This window comes from Pezoporus occidentalis, unplaced genomic scaffold (genome assembly GCF_034315485.1).
Source record: "Pezoporus occidentalis ecotype Australia unplaced genomic scaffold, CSIRO_AGI_Poc_V1 ctg59, whole genome shotgun sequence".
In the NCBI taxonomy this organism is placed as follows: Eukaryota; Metazoa; Chordata; class Aves; order Psittaciformes; family Psittacidae; genus Pezoporus; species Pezoporus occidentalis.
Window position 1 is genome coordinate 4893664 of NW_026915932.1, and position 10154 is coordinate 4903817.

General features: G+C 41.8%; 1 protein-coding gene across 11 annotated transcripts in view; it reads right to left on the reverse strand.

Moving 5' to 3' along the window:
- Positions 1-8931, reverse strand: part of TRIP12 (thyroid hormone receptor interactor 12) — an 83541-nt gene extending 74610 nt beyond the window's left edge. For 5 of the 11 annotated variants that reach the window (XM_062638975.1, XM_062638974.1, XM_062638972.1 and 2 more), the window contains exon 1: positions 8775-8924. The gene's annotated coding sequence lies outside the window, so the exon portion shown is untranslated. Of the gene's footprint in view, positions 1-3871; positions 3991-8774 lie in introns of those variants that run through there. The other 6 variants (XM_062638971.1, XM_062638973.1, XM_062638976.1 and 3 more) reach the window with 4 other exon arrangements.
- Between the last annotated feature and the right edge of the window lie 1223 nt (positions 8932-10154).

Sequence of the window (10154 nt, forward strand, 5' to 3'; positions counted from 1 at the left end):
GGAACTCTACAAAAGTACAACACCGAGATTCTATAATTCAGTTATTAACAACTTTCAAAGATGGATTACAGAACATAGAAAGTCAAACTACTACTCTATGCTGACAGGTCAACTAATAATATCACCTGCTATCGTTTTGATGTACCATCTTACCAAGCAGACTTTCCAAACAGCCCAACATAACTTTTGTCGAATAAAAAAACACTGAAAATCTAAAAAAAAACTCTAAGGAAGAAACCACTTCCTACCTGAAGATTTACAGCTTTTAGAAGCAAACACATAAGCAATTTTGTGATGCACAGCAGCCTACTACTTGGCTTACTTTTGATTAAGTTTTTAAAATGCTCCCACACCACTAAAAAGAAAAAAATAAATAAAACAATGAATTTAATTGCATTAGTAGTACAAGTGAGATCTAAGCTGCCTTGAAATGGCAACAATGAAACAGACCACAAACAGAAGTAACAATACTTTAGAACAGACGGCTGCAGAACAGGTTGAAGGATTTGACAAAGTATTTCTGGTGACACTACAGCTGTTGACAGCAGGAAACACAGTTAGAATTTAAATGCGAGATCTCAATCCAATAGAGATCTGTCAGATAGAAACTCAGACTTCATCTGAACATTATATAAAAGTAAAGAGTTTTGTAAACCAGATGATAGAACTACATCACATTTTTTTCTACTGACATAAATTACCCAACAGGAATCTATTTAAAACCACAATAATAGTTTTTGCAGGTTTTGACTAAGTCTGTGACAGAGGAAAAAGCCTGATGCTCCCAGGGAATTTACTTTACTCTAGACAACCTCTGGGAGCAATGAAGTATAGCAAGAAGTATGTTCATTGATTTATATTTTTAAAGTGACAGATTGAGATTACTTTGAATGCCACTTCAGTGAAGTCTCATAGGCAACTTTACATTTACTTTAAGTGTGCTCTCAAAACTTAACTCATCACTACATTTGTATTTACCTCAAGTTTCCAAATACAGTTCTCAGGATCTATCTTACTTGAGCTCCTCTGCATACAGCACAGTTAAATCAAAATCTTCAGCGCCCTTTCTGTTCTGACTCCAGTTCAGTTTTAGCAGTATTTCATAAACCCCTAAACTACTAAGGAAAAAAAAAAAATCTTTAACACTGTGACCATAGTGCTCAAGAATCTAAACATTAGTGGAAGGCATTTGAGTTTGGATATAAGGAGGAAGTTCATTACTGTAAGGGTGGTGAGGCACTGGAATGGGTTTCCCAAGGAAGTTGTGAAGGCTCCATCCCTGACAGTGTTCGAGGCCACACTGGACAGAGCCCTGGGTGACATGGTTTAGTGTGAGGTGTTCCTGCCCATGGCAGGAGGGTTGGAACTAGATGATCTTAAGGTCTTTTCCAACCCTAACTATTCTATGATTCAAGCAGTACTGTTTCTTCACACACTAAATTCCACAAAATCCATCTTTCCTCTTCACAGTTAACCTGAAGAATGCTCAGTTTCCACTCTCACTATGAAGTACTTCAACATGCATATTGAGGCGTGCAACAGCATTTCTCTTAACAATGCTTCTTCCAATTGTAGTTACAAAGCTCTGATGAAAGTTTTCAGCTGGAGCCCTGTTGACAGTCTAGTATAAAACACAGCTACATTCAGTTGCAAGACTACAAACATGCAGCAGAACTGTATCAACTTAAAAGCTGTCATACAAGAAATTTGAAGAAAGCATATTTGCTATGTTTATTTTTGACATAGAAACACATCTGTTCTTCTGCCAAGCTTTTTGTAACTGAGTGTGGGAATGAAGCTTCTTTAATCCATAATTTTATGGCATAACGCAGGTCTTCATTTTTATTAACAGTGTTTTATTGCAGAAAGTTATCCACTAAATAAATCAGACAGAATAGTACCAGAGTAATATGTGGCAGCATGTACTGTTATTACATAAACACGAAAAACATTGTTGGATAGACTAAGCACAACTTTTTAACCCTTGGAATCCTGGCTTAAAGTCTGCCAAAATTATGCTGTTTCCATCACTGTCCAAGGTTCAGTTGAAATGGCATTTTCTCCACAAGTTTTTTTACTAACTTCAACTGAAGTTGCATTTTTACATATACCGACAGTGTTCTTGCACTTTCCATTACTTGAACTCATTTATTTTGATTACTGGTATTACCTTAAAGATATGAAACCTAGCTACAAGAGCTTCTTCTCAGTTGCTATTCACTCAGGCTTAATTCACACAGACTATGACTGTCTGAGTGCCCTAATTCAAGTTATCCATTTCCCACCTTCCCCTAATCCTTAGGATGGATGAATTCATCAAGCTATTATACCTGAAACAACTGCAAAAGTCAAAACACATGAAGTTTTGAAGAGAAATTACAGCTCCCAGTCAGTTACTTTATTAAAACTGAGTATATCCTCAAAATAAAGAGGAAGAAAACATTCACTCTCTAATGAAGGCAGAGTTCCAAGTCCACATTCAGATTACAGCCTATTAATATGCACATTCAGTTACTTTCTTCATTAGTTCTCTTTAAATGCATAGCCACATCTCACCCGTGATCAGAGGGTTCAGTTACACAGCACACACCTTCCAGGAAGGGATACTTTCGATACTAAATAAACTAATTTCATAACGGATTTGACATTAGAAGACACAGAACATTATTAACATGGATAAGACGTCTATTTTTGGATAAGATGATTTTTTTAAGATGTGGTTAACATCAGGGCTAGAAGATGACATCTACCACAGATTCATAACTCACAAAGATATATAATGTAAAAACAGCTTCTTTCTCACTAACTCCAGAAGTTACAGCAAGCATCAAGGACATTGAATTAAAGTTCTCTTATAGTTGGTGGTGGGCCACATGTGTGCAGTTTTTCTCTTCTTTTGAAGGGGGCGGAGAGGAGAGAGAAGGGGTATGGAGAATGTTGAAGTCCACCATCACCAGTGTTATAATGCATTGTTTAGATCTTTCTTTTTCTGGTGCCTCAACTCATTCATATTGCTCCTAAACAAAAATAATTTAAGAGTGGTCTTTTGATTTCCATATTTATTTACCTGTACTTCTACTTTTACACGTAAGCAGTCCTGGACCAAGGCAGGATGTACAGAACAGACTTTAAGCACACAAGCCCCTGCAGTATAAAGAGATAATTTCATCTACTCAAGAGTGGGTAAGACAAAGCACAACAAGCTCGTAGGAAGGCAAAAAAGGCAGAAGTTAGACATGGAGAAATATGACGGAGAACAAGACAGCACGCATGCTTTCTAAAGGCAACAACAGCATAAGACAGGACCTAGTTATCTTGGAAAGTATGTACCAGATGACCTGTGACAGTTTGTCCCAGGCTCTTTTTCCTAATGGTTTTGCCCTTAGCAGCTATCCCTAAAAATTCTTCATTGCAGTTATTCTCTGCATTAGTAACAATTGATATTAACCATGCTTTACACATACATGTCAGTCACAAATATGAAGGAGATGCACATTGCTGATATTGAGCCTAATGCCCTTTTCACTACTTAACAATCTTCCGGAAGTTTAACAACTTTATCCCCAAATAACACCTACATCAGAAAACAAACATATCTGTAGTCTTTCATTTCCACCTTTACAACAGTCTAGCAAGTAGTTGCCCTTCTTTACGCTAAGTTTATTTATCTGGATGTTATGCAATAAAAGAAGGCTTGTCAGTAACAAGTTGCTCTGAAAGCAGAATAAACATGAACGTATCTTTTCTGTCTGATCTTAAAAAAGCCTTCCTGTTCAACAAGTACCAGGGACCTCAGCTTCCATTTTGAAACCAAATTGCTCTCTATAACTCTAGGTTCACATTCCAAGAGATGACTCAGAACCTTTCATACCTTTTAAGAAGGTCAAATCTTTGCAGTTCAGCATGCACACTTTATTGTGGACACCATCAAAAAGCAGACCAATCCATCCAGAACAGTGAATTCCCCCAGCTTCTTGAGACAGCATTGTACTGCTACACATTGTAGAATCCTTCCAGTTTCCTCTCCATACACACCCACATACCTTTTCAGGTTTGTTGTTGCCTTTTTTTTGGTGGTGGTGGTTTTGTTTTGGGGTTCTTTTTTTGGTTTTGGGTGTGTTTTTTTTTTTTGGTTTGGGTTTTGGTTTTCTTCCTTTCTTATCACTCAAGCAGATGGAGCTGTTTTATCAGTTCAGTGAGCAATGAAAAACTATTTAAGAGTAGATAAAGTCAAGTAGTGAAGGGGTCACATGACCTCCAGGGTCCTTTCTAAACCAGCTTACTCTATGAATCACAATAACAATGGCTTTTTTTAAGTAACTGAAGGCAACTATGGCTTGAACACCATTGCTAGTACTTCTCAAACTTACTCAGTATTGAAGTCCAGTATTAGATCATTGTGATTAACACTTCTGATATACACCTAACTTTTTCAGTTTTCCAATATAAAAGTCTTTACTTCAAAAGTTGGTTATCTACTGCTGTTATACATGGCAGTTTTCTACCATATTTGTACTGAGTGTGCTCATGAGTCAAGTAAGACTGGCAACAGTCAGTATATTGCAAGACAAGCCTTACTATAAACAGTGAGAATAAACAGAGTGGTTATATGCGTGCTCAAACCCTGGCTGCCAGACAGAATTGAAAGAGAGTAAGACTGAGTATTTACACAGTTTCTACCAACTTGATGAAAAACATTTAATCATGTGGCAGGATTAGGAGAACAATTGCTCCTCAAAACTAACCTTCACACTGAAGCAACCATCACTGGTATCTGAAAGCATGCAGTGAGAAGCTAGCTGACTTACCACTATCTTTCACTGACTGTATGCTTGATACCATGTGTAGCTAGGAATTTTTTATTTACAGAAATTAATTCATGTTTTAAACTTAATCATAAAAAAAACAAGACACCCTGAAACAAACAGCTACATATAAGCTTTTGCCATGCTTGATAACCAGTAAGAAGTCTGAAAATAGGTTTGCTTCTTGAGAAACACATTCTTTTCCTCCTGCTATTTTTTCTAATTACATAAAGTTAATATGACTTAGTTGTGCAGTTATCAACCTCATGTTCTGAATTAAATATTCACTATGAAAACACTCTGCAAGGAGTTTATTCGTATACTGCTGTAAAACTGCTATGATACTATATATAGATTAAAATATTAAGAGCAGTTTCAAAGTATTACTTCTTCAAAAGAAAAAAAAAAAAACAAAACACAAAACACCTCACTGACTCAAAGGTAATCTGTTGTCCTACCAAAAATTCAGATGTACTTCTTTCTTCAGTCAGTACTGAATGGGGCAGTGACAGCTTTATGAAAAGTTTCCACTATTAGGAGTGTCACAGAGTCCACAAAGTGCTTTATAGAGAATGTTATTAATTTGACAGGTGATAAACAAGACACAGATGATCGAACAGGGCAATGGGAGATCCCAGAAACATTCAGCTTTCAGTTTTTGACAACGTGATAGTACACCATGTTGTACAACTTCAGGATTTGATTGTACTTTGTCAAAATAATTTAGTCTCAGTGTGACAGAAGACAGACCTGTGATCAGAAGTGTTCTACATGATGCTTACTAATTAGCTTGTTAGAAAATACAGCATGGCCTATAAGATTAACACAGATACTTCCGAGATTTGCTTATGCAGCAAATTAAGAATAAACATGTAGGTTAGTCAAACAATAACTTTCCTACTCATGCTTCAGTTTCATTGCTTAGGAACAAAAGGAATTCAGTCAGGTTATCCTCCTGGATTGTCTCTAAGTAACTGTACTTATCAGCGATGCAAAGACACATAAATTCATCTCTTTTTTCATTACATTAAAGTCAACTGCATTACATTTTTGCTAAGCAGCTACAGAAAGAATACAGTCTTTGTTGCCTGTAGCTTTGAGCCTCAAGTTTACAAATGGTTTATTAGAACAAGTTTTGATCATAATTTTCCTATAATATTTACATTCTGAGTTTGAATAGTCAAAAAGCAATATAAAATAGGAAACACTAAAAATTAATTTGTGCATCATTCCCAATTGAGAATGACAGTTCTGATTATTCATTTACTGGGAAGACACAGGTTGTTTCCCTAATGGTCACTTTGGCCTAAAGAACTTTTGCAACACATCAAAAGACTCCATTTTCATAAGCCTCTTACTCAACAGGTCGGCACTCCTACTGAATTAGATTTGCTATATTAGTAAGTAGTAATGTCACACTGTGGGTGACCTACAATTTTTCTACTAACAGCTAAGACCTGGTTAGGCTTCTACCTATGAAGCCATCTGGAGACTGAAGAACATTCAAAATTAAAAGTTACCAATTCAAGCTTAGTATTCCCAATTTTTTTAGACATCCTCAGAGAGAGCAGCAGGGGAGAACCCCACACATTACCTGTAATTCTAACACAGTCACCAGATACACCAAACAGCAAAAACTAAAAATACCCTTCCATTTTAAGATCAAAACCAGTGTATATGCAGAGCCAAGCCATTCATAATCAGCCACATTTTACAAATTTATAAACTATTACAAATTTAAAACACATGCCTGAAAACCTGAAGTATTTACAGTATTTACTCACCAAAACACTGCTTTTAAACATCTTAGTTTAAATACAACATTGTTAAAACTATTACCTTCAAGAACTGAAATACTAATATTTTCACAAATATATTTCATTCCTATCAATACTTAGTAAATAAGCTACCAAACAATAGAAAGGTACATATAGCTATTTTTTCAAATGCTTCTTCCATGTTAGTTATGCATATTTTTAAATGTAGAAAAAAAAAGTTAAAACTTCTATCTTAATGAAAAAAAAATTAAAAATTCAGAAATCTGAGCAGAAATCAAATACCAAAAGCCAGCCCTATACAATCAGAAATCTAGACTTGGTGGGGGTGAGAGAGAACTGGAGAGAATATACCAGAGATAAACACAAGTAATCACAGCAATTCTTGCTTTTAGGATCTTACAAATTAAGCATACCTTCAGTGACAGTTCCCTACACAAAGCTTGTGAAATTAAGTGTTCAGAATTCCTCTTCTCATTACAAAGGATGTACTTCATATTTGTCAGGTGGTAACTACTCAACTCCTTTTTCTGACTGCCTTTAAAGCACCAGGAAACTCAAATTCATAATACACACAATACATAAACTGTGGAAGTTACCCTGTTTGAGTAAAGTTTTGTGTTACTGTGTTAGAACTTCTGGATCAATATTATTTTTGCTGAACAAGGCAGGAATTTAAAAAAAAAATCTTTTGGAAAAAAATAAAAATTATTGGATTGCTACACATAATAAAAACGCCCTCAAAACAAACCACACACACTCTAAAAATGTTCCCGAGTTGCATGCCAGACTTACAGAATAAATTTAGGCCAGTACCAAGCACTCATTTCTTCCCCATGTGTAAATGCGACACAATCAGGCCTCACATGCAGGCCTCTCTCTCCAATACAGGCAGGACCTTTGTTCGATACGTCGATGTTTTTCCCCCAAAGCCCTTGACATAACTTTCCATTCTTTCCCCTATTATTTTCCGGTTCACAGTCTAGACTTTCGGACTCCCGTTCTGTGAAAACCCCTGGCTGTCGAGAAAGCCAGTGCACTCGGAAGGGGGGGGGAAGGGGGAACAATAAAAAAGTTGAACAGCAGGAAGACAGGCCTACAGGTCTGGCGAAAGCCCCGGTATCGGTTTGTTTCCTAGCCCCAGAGAACCAGAGCATTTACCAGGAGGCAGCTGGCGTCGGTACTAACGGCACCTCAAACTTCTCGCGCTCCCCAGCCCCCCGGGGAAGGGGGAAGGAGGAAGAGCCAGGCAGGAAAGGGAGAACCCAGCGTTTGATCAGCCTCCAAGTACGACGCATTATGCAAGCAAACGCGAGGACCAGGCAACTTGCTTTTTGATGAAAAGCAACAAAAACATCAGTTCTAAAACGTTAACGGCGAAACCAACCCCTTTCGTGGGCAGCCGACACTAACTCCGACCCCACAGGCGCCTCCATTCTCTTCCCACCTTCTTCCTCCACCTCCCCACCACCACCACCACAGGCTTGTGAAATATGGACGTCGGCCGATTATTTGGCATTTTTATCGAGCTGGGCAGGGGGGAAGGAAAGAGAAGTTGCTATTTATTTTTCTTCCTTTAAGATATTCAATAGCTCCTTCGCGACACCCCCCCCCCCAAAAAAAAAAAAAAATAAAAAAAGAGCCATTAGGGAAAAGGGGGCCAAGCGGAGTGGGGGAGAGAGAAGACGGGGAAGGGCATACAAATCGGTACGGCAGTATCAACATCGACACTGCCCTTTTGTATCAGCAGCTACACAGGGCTTCGAACGGGGAGGCCGCGCTCCCCCCACCGCCAGGCAGCCCAAGCGAGGCGAGGCGATGCGGTGCGCAGCGAAACGGGATGTCCCTCGAACGGGCCCCGGTGACTGCCTGGCCATTTTGTCAGCACCATTTCCACCCCTTCCCTCCTCCGCGAGGGCTCTCTCCCCTCGCCCCATTACACACCCCAGGCCCCACACACACACACTCACCAGCGCGACGTTGTGTCGTCCCCGTCTCCCTCCCGCCTCCCCATCCGCAACAATGCTCCGGGATGGCGCTACTCCCCTCCCCCTGCCCCGGGCCGCCAGGAAGGGCAGCTCGGCTAACGCCGGGGATGACACAACAGGCCCGGCCCGGAGGCTGCCGAGGAACCAAGCACCGCACTACACCACCCCCACAACGCCCCCTGAAACAGCAGACGGGCCCCGGGTACCTAGTTTGTCCCGATACGGCCTCCGCACACTCGCTGTGCCGTGCCTCCCCTCCTCCCGGCAGCAACCGCCTCTCTTCCCTTCAATTATCAGCTGAAGCCGCAGCACCGAGCAGCGCCGCCTCCGCCGCCGAACCCCTTCCAACAGCGCGAGGGGGAGGCTAGGGGACTACTTTTTCCCAGCGCTGGGGCCCCACCGGGGCCCGAGAGCCCTCTGACCCGGCAGGCGGTCCAACCCCAGCTGCCACCCCCCACGTAGCCCCCACTGCGGCCGCGTGCGAGCCCCGCTCCTTGCGTCCGGCGGAGTCGGTGCCCAGCGGTCAGTATCCCTCCGCCGGGGTCGTCACCCCTGGGTCCGCGCGTGTGCCTCCCCTCGGGTGAGGGCGGGGGGCGAGAGTAGAGGGCGGAGCCGGTGGCGGAGTGAGGCTCTGCCGGTGGCAGGGCCGAAGACCCTGCCAGGCCACCACGATAACACCGGCCCTGCGCCTTTAAGAGGGGGCTGGGCTCCCGGTGACCCCGCGTGATGTCCGCCTCTTCCTGGTTGCTATAGATACCGCTTTCCAGCGTCCAAAAATGGCGTCGATGCTAAGAGAGGAAGTGCTCGGGACGCGCGGACAGGCCCCAGTCCTCTCATCAAGTCGTTCGTCATCTGTATTGGGCTGGTGGGGAGCGTTCTCTGCCCCGCCGGTCTCCTCACCTTATGGTTGCCGCTTCTTCTCTACCCGGGAAGGAAGAAAGGAAGTAGGGACCTGTCACCGGCTATTGAGGCAGTAGTGGCTTTAGTAAGGGCCTGTCCTGGGGGAAGGACTGGCGAGGAGCAAAGGGGCTCGTAGCGCCATGCTGGGGGAAGGCGGGATCGCTTCTCAGTGCCACCAGATAGCGACCCGGGAGGCGTAATCAGTGAGTGCTGCTGATTCGGCCTGTCCAGGGTTGAGAACGCCTTGTTGCTGCCTTGTGATGAGGTGGTGGTAAGTACCTGGGAAGAGTAAGGGCTTGCTACCGAAAAGGTTTTTTCCTAGCATAGGTGAAAGTGTGTGTGGGCTAGGAGGTTCTCTGTGGGGGGGGATTCCTTCTACCTAGAGTATCCCAAGCCTGTGGGAAGGGGCTCTGGGTGAGGACCAGAGGAAGGGGAGGGGAGGAAGATCCATCAAAATGGTGAGTTTGTAGTCTTGCAGAGAAGTATATATACATCTGTGATTTTGTAATCTTAATGCAAATTTAAGTCTAGTCTCAGAAATACCTCATAAATAAATGAGTTACAAACATTTAAAGTAAATATAAGTAACAAATCCGTAAGTAACAACGCAGTATTTCTCATAAGGAAAGACAAGTTTAGCTGCACTTTCAGAGTAACTAGACTTAAGGCAGGGGGAAACAATAGCC